At 38.5% G+C, this 12,010-nt stretch overlaps 1 protein-coding gene across 1 annotated transcript in view; it reads left to right on the forward strand.

Moving 5' to 3' along the window:
• PTP4A2 (protein tyrosine phosphatase type IVA, member 2) overlaps nucleotides 1–12,010 on the forward strand; it is a 31,310-nt gene that overhangs the window by 4,415 nt on the left and 14,885 nt on the right. The window lies entirely within an intron of this gene.

Genomic DNA, 12,010 nt, shown 5'->3' on the forward strand with positions numbered 1-12,010 from the left:
AAAAAAAAAAAAAATAAAATAAATAAAAGAATATCAATAAATAAGTGGCAGTTGATAAAACATTTTTTTCTTTTCGTCCTTAAATTACTTAACTGTTGCACAGTGGATGCTACCAGTTATAATAGTGCAATGACAATTTGAGTCTGTTGATACATGGAAAATTGGAGTCTTTTCTCCATATTCACTTTTGGTACTGAAGGTGAAAATAGAACCACATTTTCTAGCTCCCTTGGCTTCATGGTCACTGTCATGGGACTTGAAGCCTTATAGGATTGCTTGGTGTAGCCAAAGTGGGTATCCTATGAAAGTCTTTTGCTCCTTGGAGTGGTGGAGGTCTAGGGTAAATCAGTTGTTACTGCCCTACCACCTCCATGAAAGAGGGTGTATGGTACTATATGCTCTGTCCACTTTCCTCAATTGACCATTGTGGAGTCACTAGGACTCGGGTAAGAAAATGACCTTCTCCTGCATGTCATAGGGTGATTTTCCCTGCACTGTTTGTTCAGTCAGTATAGAATTACAGGACACAGACATCTTTCCCAGAAAAATGACAGTGGAGTTGACAATTATACCAGTATTTTTTATGTGACTTGAATACAAAATGTCTTTTGTTTGGCTACACTGATTTCTTGCCCATAGGTTAACAGGACATCCACTGCAGTTTAAGTGGCCTAGAACCCAAATTTAATCATTTGAATGTAAATTTTCATTGCACAATGTTGGCTTTTTGAATTTTAGAGAATTTTTAAGATTTGGCTTTTCTTGTGACTTTTTCTTTGCTAGTTGAATCTTGTTTGAAAAAATATTTTGAACATTAGAACAGTCTTTACCTTTAGAGAAGTGGTGTATTCCTTTCATAGTATTTTTGGGTTGAAATATCATTCTTCTCAGAAAATGTTAATTCTTTTGGCATAAAATGCACACATGATATATTTGTTTTAGCAGATCGGATAAATTACTTTATTTTTATTTCTGCAGTGGTCAGATATGTTGGCTCTTAACTAATGTATCGTTTGACAAGAAATCAAATTCACAATCAAGTCTGTTTTCTTCCAGTTGTCCTTTAGTTTTACTTAAAATTTAAGCATATCCCTTGCTTCCATCTGTTTTATAGTGAATATTCACTAGGTTGTACCACTATAGTGTTTGTAAATTGGATTTATATACATAATGTTGATATTTATTGTTTTTAGTATCAAAACAAATTGTATTTTTTACTTTCCATTATTGGTGAAAAGGTTTTCAGGAGGGAACGGAGTGACTGGTTAATGTTGAAGGATATGAGTCATCAGTAGGATTTGTCAGCAAATTGAGAAGAATATGATGGAGAAACAATAGATTCTAGTGACATTATTTTCATTCCACATGTGTGGTTACAAACAAGTTTCCTTTTGGTGATTAATTTAAATTATGCAGATAATTTGGGTCTTTCTGAGTTAAAAGCATTTTATTTATTTTTTTGAGACGGAGTCTCACTTTGTTGCTCTCAGTAGAGTATTGTGGCGTCACAGCTCATGGCAACCTCACACTATTGGGCTCAAGTGATTCTCTTACCTCAGCCTCCCAAGTAGCTGAGGTGGTACAGGTGCCCACCACAGTGTCCCGTTATTTTTAGAGACGAGGTTGTACTTTTGCTCAGGGTGGTCTTGAACTGTGGGCTCAGGTAGTCCACTCGCCTTGGCCTCCCAGAGTGCTAGCTAGGATTACAGGCATGAGCCACCGCTCCCAGTGTGAAAAGCATTTTAAATTTAAGTCATAGACTATACCCTCACTTGTTTCTCTTGGTGAGATGAGATCTTCAATTTGGAGGTCAGCAATAAGTTGAATTTAGTTAAATTTAGTTATGTCATTTGTTGATGTGGATTTAATAAATTGAGAGGATGGTTTTATTAAACTTTTTGATGATCATGGAGCTGCTCAGTAGATCAGAAGAGGCCTACCAATATGGCATTATTCGCTCTCTTATCAGTTTGTAGTCAGACCTTCTGTTGCATTTGAATTGGCCTAAAAATTCCCTAGTTATTTTAACCTAACCAGAGCTCATTTCTCAAATCATACTACCATGGCCCTTCACTGTTTCTACCAGTTTTCTGTCATAAAAGTTTTACCTTTCCTCAGAAGTCTTATTCCTACTCCATTTTCTTCACTCTTAGTGTCTCAAAGTGTATATAGCATTAATATGAAAACTTAATACTGATGAGTATTTTTCACCTTCATTGATTTGTGTAAGTCTGGAGCTTTATCCTGAATAGTGTTTGTATGATGTGCACAGATGTGCAAGTGCTTGTTTAAAGACTGGATGTGCTGTATTTTAGTATCATTTAGAGGTGAAATATTGTCCCTTATCTTAGTACGCATTTGGAGGAAGAGGACAAGAAAGATTGAATTTTGCATTCTTTTATTGGAATGAGAAGGAAGGTGAAGCCATGTTGAACAAGCTAGTGATAACAGCTCCTTGACATGGCATTATAGAGGTATTTCAGCATTTTTATTTCAAGTCATGTGAAACATTTACTTTCACTGCATGGTTTTTAAAGATGGCAAATGTTGCTGTCTTTTGTGAATATGAACATCATGCCATCGTTATTGGACACTTACTAGGTAGATGGTATATTTTAAAAGACTGCTAGCAGCTTCAAACGGAATGATTTGGATTTTTGTCTGTTTATACACAGAGATAGCTGTGAAGTATAATGTGATTTATAAAAAGCAAGTTTAATAGAGGAAGTGAAGTGTAACTTAACCCGGTTAGAGGGGAAACTTGACCAAAATGCTTAACAGCAGAAAAATTTCTGGGGCCAAACTAAGGAGTTTATGCTGAGAAGATATATTTTGGGAGTTTTAATTCTGTATCCTGTGCATAGAGAGCTTTCCTCCCCCCTTTTAGGGGTGGATACTAGAACAGGGCCTTAATTATACATTCAATACATTTGACAAAATGGGGAAATGAAAAGTTAAGCTAATGCTTAAACTTCATAGTTCTGAAACATGGTATATTTTAAATAATGCTAACAATAGCCTGGAAGTTTTTGCTTTGCATGCTTCTCCTGAGCTGTAGGTTATTTTGAAAGGTGATTCAAATAACCTTTCCCAAGTATCTGTTTTGCAACCTCAGAGAACTTGCAGCTGCTACAGTCCTTCTAACTGTCCTGATATAGCTCAGAAAACATTTCAAAGCAGTGTTGACAGGCTGAATCCAGGTGTCCTTTTGGATTTTTACTACCGAACTTGCTTTATACAATTGAAGTTGAAAATCTCGAATATAATTCTTTATTAATGAAATAAATGATTCAGTGGTTCTTGGGTTAATGTGTGTGTAGTGATGTTGGAAACTAAATTAAAATGATTAAGACTTAAATTGTTGGATGGCTCCTGTGGCTCAGTGAGTAGGGTGCCAGCCCCGCATACTGAGAGTGGCAGGTTCTCGAACTCGCCCCCAGCCAAACTGCAAACAAAAAATCCCCAGCGTTGTGGCGGGTGCCTGTAGTCCCAGCTACTCAGGAGGCTGAGGCAAGAGAATCGCCTAAGCCCAAGAGCTGGAGAGGTTCCTGTGAGCTGTGATGCCACTACACTCTACCAAGGGCAACAAGGTGAAACTCTTACTCTTAAAATAAAAAAAAAAAAAAAGACTTAAATTGTTCCTCAGGAAAATTAGCCTTTGGAGTTTAAAAAAAGAAGGATGGAAGGAAGAAAAAACAAATGTTAGAATTTCATTTTATGGGGGGAGCATCTGAATTGATGATACTTTTTTTTGAGATGGAGCCTCACTTTGTTGCCCTTGGTTGAGTGCTGTGGCGTTCACAGCAACCTCAAACTCTCTGGCTCAAGCGATTCTTTCGCCTCAGCCTCCCAAGTAGCTGGGACTGCAGGCACCCTCCACAATGCCTGGCTATTTTTTTTTGTTGTTGTTAATGTTTTCATTGTTGTTTTGTCAGGCCCTGGCTGGGTTCCAACCCACCAGCCCCACTGCATGTGGTGGCACCCTAACCACTGAGCCATGGGTGCTGAGCCTAATGATAGTTCTTATTGTGGAAAAAGGTTAGTTACCACAGTTAGGGAAAGAATGTCCTTAACTTTGTAATAAAGAGGCTTGGGAGTCTTAAAATGCACATTAACTAAAATCCTTAAAGCCCATAGGGAGGATAGCTTTGTTGATACCTTTGCCTGGAAACAAAAGTGCGGATGAATGAAATCAACTTAGTCAAGTTGTTTAATGTAATTTTTTTTTTTGAGATGGAGTCTCACTCTGTGTCCCAGGCTAGAGTGCCATGGTATTAGCATAGCAGTAACCTCTAACTCCTGGGTTTAAGTGATCCTTCTGCCACCTAACCAGCCATGTTTGATATAATTTTTGGAAGATTAACTGAAAAGAGATTAATGTTCAATATTGTGATTGTGCTATTAAGATTTTTAATCTTCTTACCGAAACTATTATTTAAAAACTTTTTTCTTTTTCTTTTCTTTTTTTTTTTTGAGACAGAGTCTCACTATGTGGCACCCGCCACAACACCTGGCTATTTTTTTCTTTGTTGTTGTTGTTGCAGTTGTCGTTGTTTAGCTGGCCCAGGCTGGGTTTGAACCCATGAAGGCTGTGCTATGGGCGCCAAGCCTAAAAACTTTTTTAAGAAAAAGTGAACATTGCCATAGTGTTTTTACCTTCATTTAACTTTTTTTTTTTTTTTTTTGAGACAGAGCCTCAAGCTGTCCCCCTGGGTAGAGTGCCATGGCATTACAGCTCACAGCAACCTCCAACTCCTGGGCTCAAGCGAGTCTCCTGCCTCCGCCTCCCAAGTAGCTGGGACCACAGGCGCCCGCCACAACACCCGGCTATTTTTTGGTTGCAGCCGTCATTGTTGTTTGGCGGGTCCGGGCTGGGGATTCGAACCTGCCACCTTAGGTGTACATGGCTGGCGCCTTAGCCGGTTGAGCTATAGGCGCTGAGCCTTAACTTTTATTTATGAAAGGAAAAATAACATTTTTGGACAAGAGATTCATCTGCAGAACTGCTAATCTTTAGAGGAAATGAGTACAAAATTGAAAAGTAAATTATTTTCAAGTATGACATGAAAATATTTAATGCAATTTTTGTCTTATAGAAATTACTAGAAAAAGACATCTAATCATCAGGGTACACACAAATTTGAAAACCACTCCCTTTTCATTTGGGCAGGGAGGGGGCCCCACGGGATTTCAGTAACTATCACTACTTGTCACTGTTCTCAGAAGCAGGTGTGATTGTTGGTTAATTGCTTTCTTTTCCTTACTAAGTGGTAGGCCATGTATTTTCTGCTGTTTCTGAAATGTTAAGACTTTTTCCCACCATCAGGGTCATGATTTCTTTTTATAGAACTGATTATTGATTTCTGTACTGGAACTTGATTCTTAAGTTCCCTCCTTAGATGAGGAAGTTGAAAAATGGGAATAACCAAGGGAGTAACTGTGAAACTTTTTTTAATGGTAAAAATATATATTGCTATCTTTAGTTTTATTTACTGATATTTTAGACCCTAATTTGAATAGAATTTAATTGATAACTCTTAACTTTTCAGGACTGTAGTCAATGAAGGGGGGAACTAATATTAATTGTAAGTTTCAAGAAGCCAAATTATTCAGTTTTAGTTTGATAAATGTAACAGTAGAGAGATGAACAAAGGTAGCACAGAGGATTGAGCTGCTGTTTCTATAGGAATCTGGTGTGTTGGGAATAGGTCATGAGAGATGAGTAAAATTTCATTTTGGGACCAGTTAACCAGAAGTTGAGTGTTTAATTAGTGAAGGTGAGTTTCTTTATTTTACAAGTCTTTAGATGCTTCTTTTTTAAGTTGTCAAAATGCAGAAGATACAGTAATTTTACAGAGGAATTTCCCTGTTTAGATGAGCGAAAAGATTTTATACTCCAATGTTTAGTAGTCTCTGTGTATTAGACTTCTACAAGTTCTGAAAGTTACTCATATCCAGTCTGTGGACAGATGCTTTGGGGTTGTCTCCTTCTCTACTGCTAATACCTTGGTCCAAGCTCCTGGATTGCAGCAGACACAGTCTCACTATGTGGCACCCGCCACAATGCCTGGCTGTATTTTTGTTGCAGTTGTCATTGTTGTTTATGCCCCAGGTCTGGTTTGAAACACCAGCCTTAGTGTATGTGGCTGGTGCCCTACCCACTGAGCTGCAGGTGCCGCTCTGTAAGGCTCTATTATTTCTCTGACTGTGCTCATTCCTTTGTCCTGTTCCAGTAGCACTGGCTTCCTTGTTCATAACACTCTCCAATCATGTCCCCACCTCATAACCTCTGCAGAGGTACTGCTAAATTGTTCCCCAAGCATCTATTTGGTTCCACCACCAGATCTTGCATAAAATGTCACTTTTTTCTTTCTTTCTTTCTTTTTTTTCTTTTCGAGACCGAGCCTCAAGCTGTCACCCTGGGTAGAGTGCTGTGGCATCACAGCTGACAGCAACCCAACTCCTGGGCTCAAGCGATTTTCCTGCCTCAGCCTCAGGCTCCCAGGTAGCTGGGACAACAGGTGCCTACCACAGTGCCCAGCTATTTTTTGCAGGTGTTTTTTTTGGGGGGGGGCTGGGGGCCAGGCTTGAACCTACCACCTCTGGTATATGGGGCTGACTCCCTACTCCTTTGAGCCACAGGCACTGCCCCCAGCTATTTTTTGATTATAGTTGTCATTGTCGTTTGGCAGGCCTGGGCTGGATTTGAACCCACCAGATCTGATAAATGTGGCTGGCACCTTAGCTGCTTGAGCTACAGGCACTGAGCCAAATGTCACTTTTTTCAATGAAGCCCTCCTTTCTGTCACTGCCAATTCCCCTACTTTGAATTGTTCTCCATAGCAGTGACATTTTCTCCCTATTAAAATGTTAAGATCCTGGCCTGGTGAGGGGGCTCATGCCTGTAATCCTAGTACTCTGGGAGGCTGAAGTGGAAGGAATGCTTGAAGTCAGAAGTTTGAGATACAGCCTAAGCAAGAGGGAGACCCCATCTCTACCAAAAAAGAAAAAGAAAAGAAAAATTAGCCAGGTGTGGTGGTATGTGCCCCTAATCCCTGCTACTTGGGAGGCTGAGGCAGGAGGATTGCTTGAGCCCAAGAGTTTGAGGTTGCAGTGAGCTATGAGGACTGTCTCAAAAGAAAAAAAAAAGTTAAGCTCTATCCTGACAAAAATCTGTTTTGTTTACTGCTGTAAGATTATGTGACACATAGCACATGTCCAGAAAATATTTGAATTAATAAAGGAATTTATTATGGAAAATGCCTAGCTCTTCCGGAGGATAAATTCTTTAATGTTGAGAGATTAGATTATTTGTACTTATTTTAAAGGGAAGTGCAGGTGCCTATTGACATGAAGTGAGAATTTGTTTTAGGAAAAAAATCGCAGAGTTTAGTCTTATGCTTTCATGTTGCCTGACTTAGAGAAACCAAACTGACTCAAATTTGCATGACTTCCTGTAGAATTTCTGGTAAGAAAAGTAATACAGGCCAGCGCCTGTGGCTCAGTGAGTACGGTGCTGGCCCCATATACTGAGGATGACAGGTTCGAACCTGGCCCCAGCCAAAACTGCAGCAAAATAGCTGGGTGTGGTGGGCACCTGTAGTCCCAGCTACTTGGGAGGCTGCAAGAGAATTGCCTAAGCCCAAGAGCTGGAGATTGCTGTGAGCTGTGACACCACATGTGACCCAGTGAGACTCTGTCTCTAAAAAAATAAATAAGAAAAGTAATGCAGTCAATATATGCTTACTTGTTCCTCAGATGTTTGCTTTTAGTTTTTGTTTCCTTCTATCTGGAATTTTTTTATTATGCATTTATATTACAACGTGCTGTTTTAATTTGGTGAACATTGGAATTGCCCATCAAATTAGACAGTTTATTGTATCATTTAATGTAGAGATACAAAGAGATGACTTCTCAATGGAAAGCTTGATGGGAGTGGATTGATAGGATTTTTGAAAGACTGCCCAGTTAGATTGGGTGAAATTAAATGGGGCAGCTTTTATAAAATTACCTCATACCTCTGAATTCACTTTCCTTATATTTGAATCCAGAATTACAGTGGTCAAGGCAGAACATGAATTTTACTCAGTTATTTAGTATCTTTAACAAAGAAGAAATCTCTGTGGAATGGTGTAGGTACAGACCTGCCTGGGACTGAGGATTAGCTCTCTAGAGGCACTTTCTAATCCTATGATTATAGTACCTTAAGAAAGTAGTTAAATTATAAATCATCATGGGGTTCTTTAATCACTTTAGAATTTTATTTATTTATTTTTTTGAGACAGTCTCACTATTTCGCCCCAAGTGCTGTGGCATCACAGCTCACAGCAACCTCAAACTGTTGGGCTCAAGCTAATCTCTTGCCTTAGCCTCCCAAGTAGCTAGGACTACAGGCACCTGCCACAATGCCCAGCGATTTTTTGGTTGTAGTTCTTGTTTGGCAGGCCTGGGCTGGATTTGAACCCACCAGCTCCAGTGTATGTGGCTGGTGCCCTAGCCGCTGAGCTACAGGCACCAAGCCCACCTTAAAATTTTTTAGAAAGATAATACTATATACCTGGGAGAAATTAAAATAGTTCAAAAGGTATATGTTAGGATAAAGTAAATTGTGCACCTGATGTCTAGCCTCTAGTTCTGTGTTTCTCACTCCACCTCACTTGGAAGAAACCACTGTTACCTCTTATCTGTATAACTTTCCAGATAGTCCCTGGGTTTGAAAGTATATATAAAATGTACATCATAAATGTCTCCAAACATGTTGATCATGCTATCATACACCTTTTGTCTTTTCATTTAGTAGCGTCTTAGCTTTCTTTCCATATCACTTCATGTGGATCTGTTTTATTCTTTTTAACCTCTGCATAGTTTTTCCATTTTAAGAATGTGCTGTGATTAAATGATGACTGTTGTGTTGTTCCATGCATTTGGGTTTTAGTTTCTCATGTACGTAAGTATTAGCAGTAGAGTATTATTATTTATTTTTTCCCATAGAGTTGGGATCTTGCTATGTTGCCCTGGCTGATCTCCAGTTCCTGGTCTTAAGTGATCCTCTTCCCTTGGCATCTGAAAGTTCTGGGGGAATGGGTGTGAGTCACTGTGTTGGGTCAGCAGTAGAGTATTGACATTAGATAAACTCATTCTAATATCCTTCTTCAAAGTTTTGAGTAGTTTTTTTGGGTCTCAGCTCTCATTATCTCTTCTTAATTTAAAGGGATTTCCCTGTTATAGACTTTTGTTTTTAATAACTTCATTGAAGTTAAAGTTTGGTAAAAGTTGAAAGACTGCTTAGGAAATGAAACTGTCCCAAATTTAACATATTAAAAATTAGGTTCCATAAAAGATAAAAAATGGAGAGACTATTTGGGTACATATTTGAATTTGATCACTATAATATGTCAGCTAGCCTCTTTCGTCACCTGATAAATTAAGATAACCAATTTTTGCTTAAATAGAGGAGAACTGAGCAGAACTAATGCCAGAGACACAACTTTAGAAGAAAGTTTTCCTGGGCTCAGTGTCTGTAGCTCAAGTGGCTAAGGCGCCAACCACATACACCAGAGCTGGCAGGTTCAAATCCACCCTGGGCCTGCCAAGCAACAATGACAGCTACAACCACAAAGTAGCCGGGTGTTGCGGGTATTGTAGCAGGCGCCTGTAGTCCCAGCTACCTGGGAGGCTGAGGCAAGAGAATCACGTAAGCCCAGGAGTTGGGGGTTGCTGTGAGCTGTGATGCCAGGGTACTCTACCCAGGGCAACAGCTTGAAGCTCTGTCTCAAAAAAAAAAAGAAGAAGAAAGTTTTCCTGTGTGGTGTGCAGTGTACTGAATTCATGCTAAAATATAGGGCTTAGCAACTTCTGAGTACTTTCCAACTATGATAGTTTGCTTAGGACTTTTTACAGACTGCTTTGCATTCTTAAGTGTGTATCAGGAGTTAACATTAGTTTATCTCAATCGACAGGTGCAAGAATGTGGCTGTTGATGTGTAGTTGAACTCTTGGGGGAGGGGAAGGGAACAGAAGCTTGCTTTTTATCATATATCTGTTAACTGATAGAGCATACTGTTTCTTTTGGCACACATTCTTTTATTGGGGTTCTCAGTATTAAAAACTGAAAATCTAATAATGAATTATCCTTATCCCTGGAAATTGCCATTCTAAAATGAGGTTGGAGGAGTAAGATGAGATAAAGCTTGTTCTGTTTGCTGAGCAGGCAAACACTAGGGGCTAGGTAGAAAACAATGGTAGAGCTGTAACCTTTAAGCCTGGCAATCACTACAATGCGGGTCTTTCAGTGCCTTTACTCAGCTGACACACATTTGCTGTGATAATATCATTGAACCAAAGGGATTCAAACAGGGTAGAATTTCCTTGTTTTCCTCTGCATTTTATGCAAACCATTCTTTTAGAAGTTACTTTAATAATCCTCCCCATTATAAGGTCACAGAGTTGCAGAGGAACATCCCAGCAGATATTTACAGAGAAGTTACACTTGGCATTGGAAAAGATGGTAACTTGAAAAATATGTAGGGTACCTCTAAAATTGAAGAAATAAACGGAATAATTAAAAGACTTGGGTTCTTGTCCTGCTATTAATTAGCAGTGTGGGCTTAGTTTAGTCAATTTATTTAAACTTTTTGGACCCCAAACATTTTCTTTTTTAATATGTTTTTAAAGGTCAGAACAGTTGATCTCTCCAATTTTTTTCTGTCTCTAAAATTCTTTTACTGGGGGTAGCGCCTGTGGCTCAAAGGAGTAGGGCACTGGCCCCATATGTCAGAGGTGGTGGGTTCAAACCCAGCCCTGGCCAAAAACTGGGAAAAAAAGAAATTCTTTTACTGTACAAAGAAGAATACTTGCTTAGTCTAAGATGGCTGTGTTTGGGGGTTATAGTTAGAATTATGAGTTAGAAATAGTGGTGGTGTGTATTTCTGTTCTTAGTTTTGAGCGTATAAGTTCAATGTTTTTACTCTAGGGGGTAACTCGTTCTGTTGCACGAATATTATTGAAGTTCTTAGAATGCCATTTGAATTTCATATTTATCTTTAGTATTTTAGGAGTATTTTAGTTTTGTGTTTGTGTCCATGGTAATATAATCACAAGAAAAAACAGAAGGCCTTAAGTATCTTTAAAAAAGACCTTGAGAATAGATGAATAGTTTTGAAAGCTTGTTAGGCCCAGGTTTCTTATCTATATTTCCATTTTTTCCTGAAAATGGTTCTATAGTCATTATCTTTCATGCTTTTTTCTATCTAGTCACAGTTATCTCTTTAAGAGACTTCTTCATAAGCATTTGTTAGTAACTTAGGGAAAAGGCAAGTGAAAGAACTTGCCCCTGTTTCCAGAAGAATTTATGATTATGTTGACATTCTCTGAGCCAGTTATAAAGATTACTGTGTTTCAAAGCAGCAGGCCTAAAATAATATAAAACATTCTGCCACTTCTTTTCCTTGCCTCTGTTTTGGTAGTGATTACTATTTGAGGAGGAGAATGCTGTGTGAATGAGTGACCTCCAGATGATTTTGTGCTCTTGAGGCAATGATGTGATAAATAGCAAAAAGACAAACTGGACTATAAATGAGAAAATAGAATTTTTACATTAGCTGAGTTGGTAGGCATTGTAGTACATTGGAAAAAACACAAGATTAACAGAAGACTTGGGCTTGAATTTGAGTTCAACTAATTCATTGTGTGACTTAGATAAACTACTTTACTTCTCTGATTCTCATTCTTCATACGTAGTAACAACTACTCAGAATTATAAGGAAAGGAAATCATTTTTGAAAGTGCTTTATGGGGACCAGTGCATGTATTTCAGATTGGATAGAAATTGTCAAAGTGGAATTCTGGTTAATATCCTTCACCCATTAACAGGCATACCTTATTTTAAGCAAACAGTGTATGTGAAGGATTCATTTTTTAAGTACCTTTTAATCATTTAAAAAAAATTGTAGTTAAAAGTAGTCATATTAGCATAGGAACTTCATTGAATCCAGTTTTTTTTTTTTTTTTT

The sequence above is a fragment of the Otolemur garnettii genome, unplaced genomic scaffold (genome assembly GCF_000181295.1).
Source record: "Otolemur garnettii isolate 467f Iridium unplaced genomic scaffold, OtoGar3 scaffold00184, whole genome shotgun sequence".
Classification (NCBI taxonomy): Eukaryota; Metazoa; Chordata; class Mammalia; order Primates; family Galagidae; genus Otolemur; species Otolemur garnettii.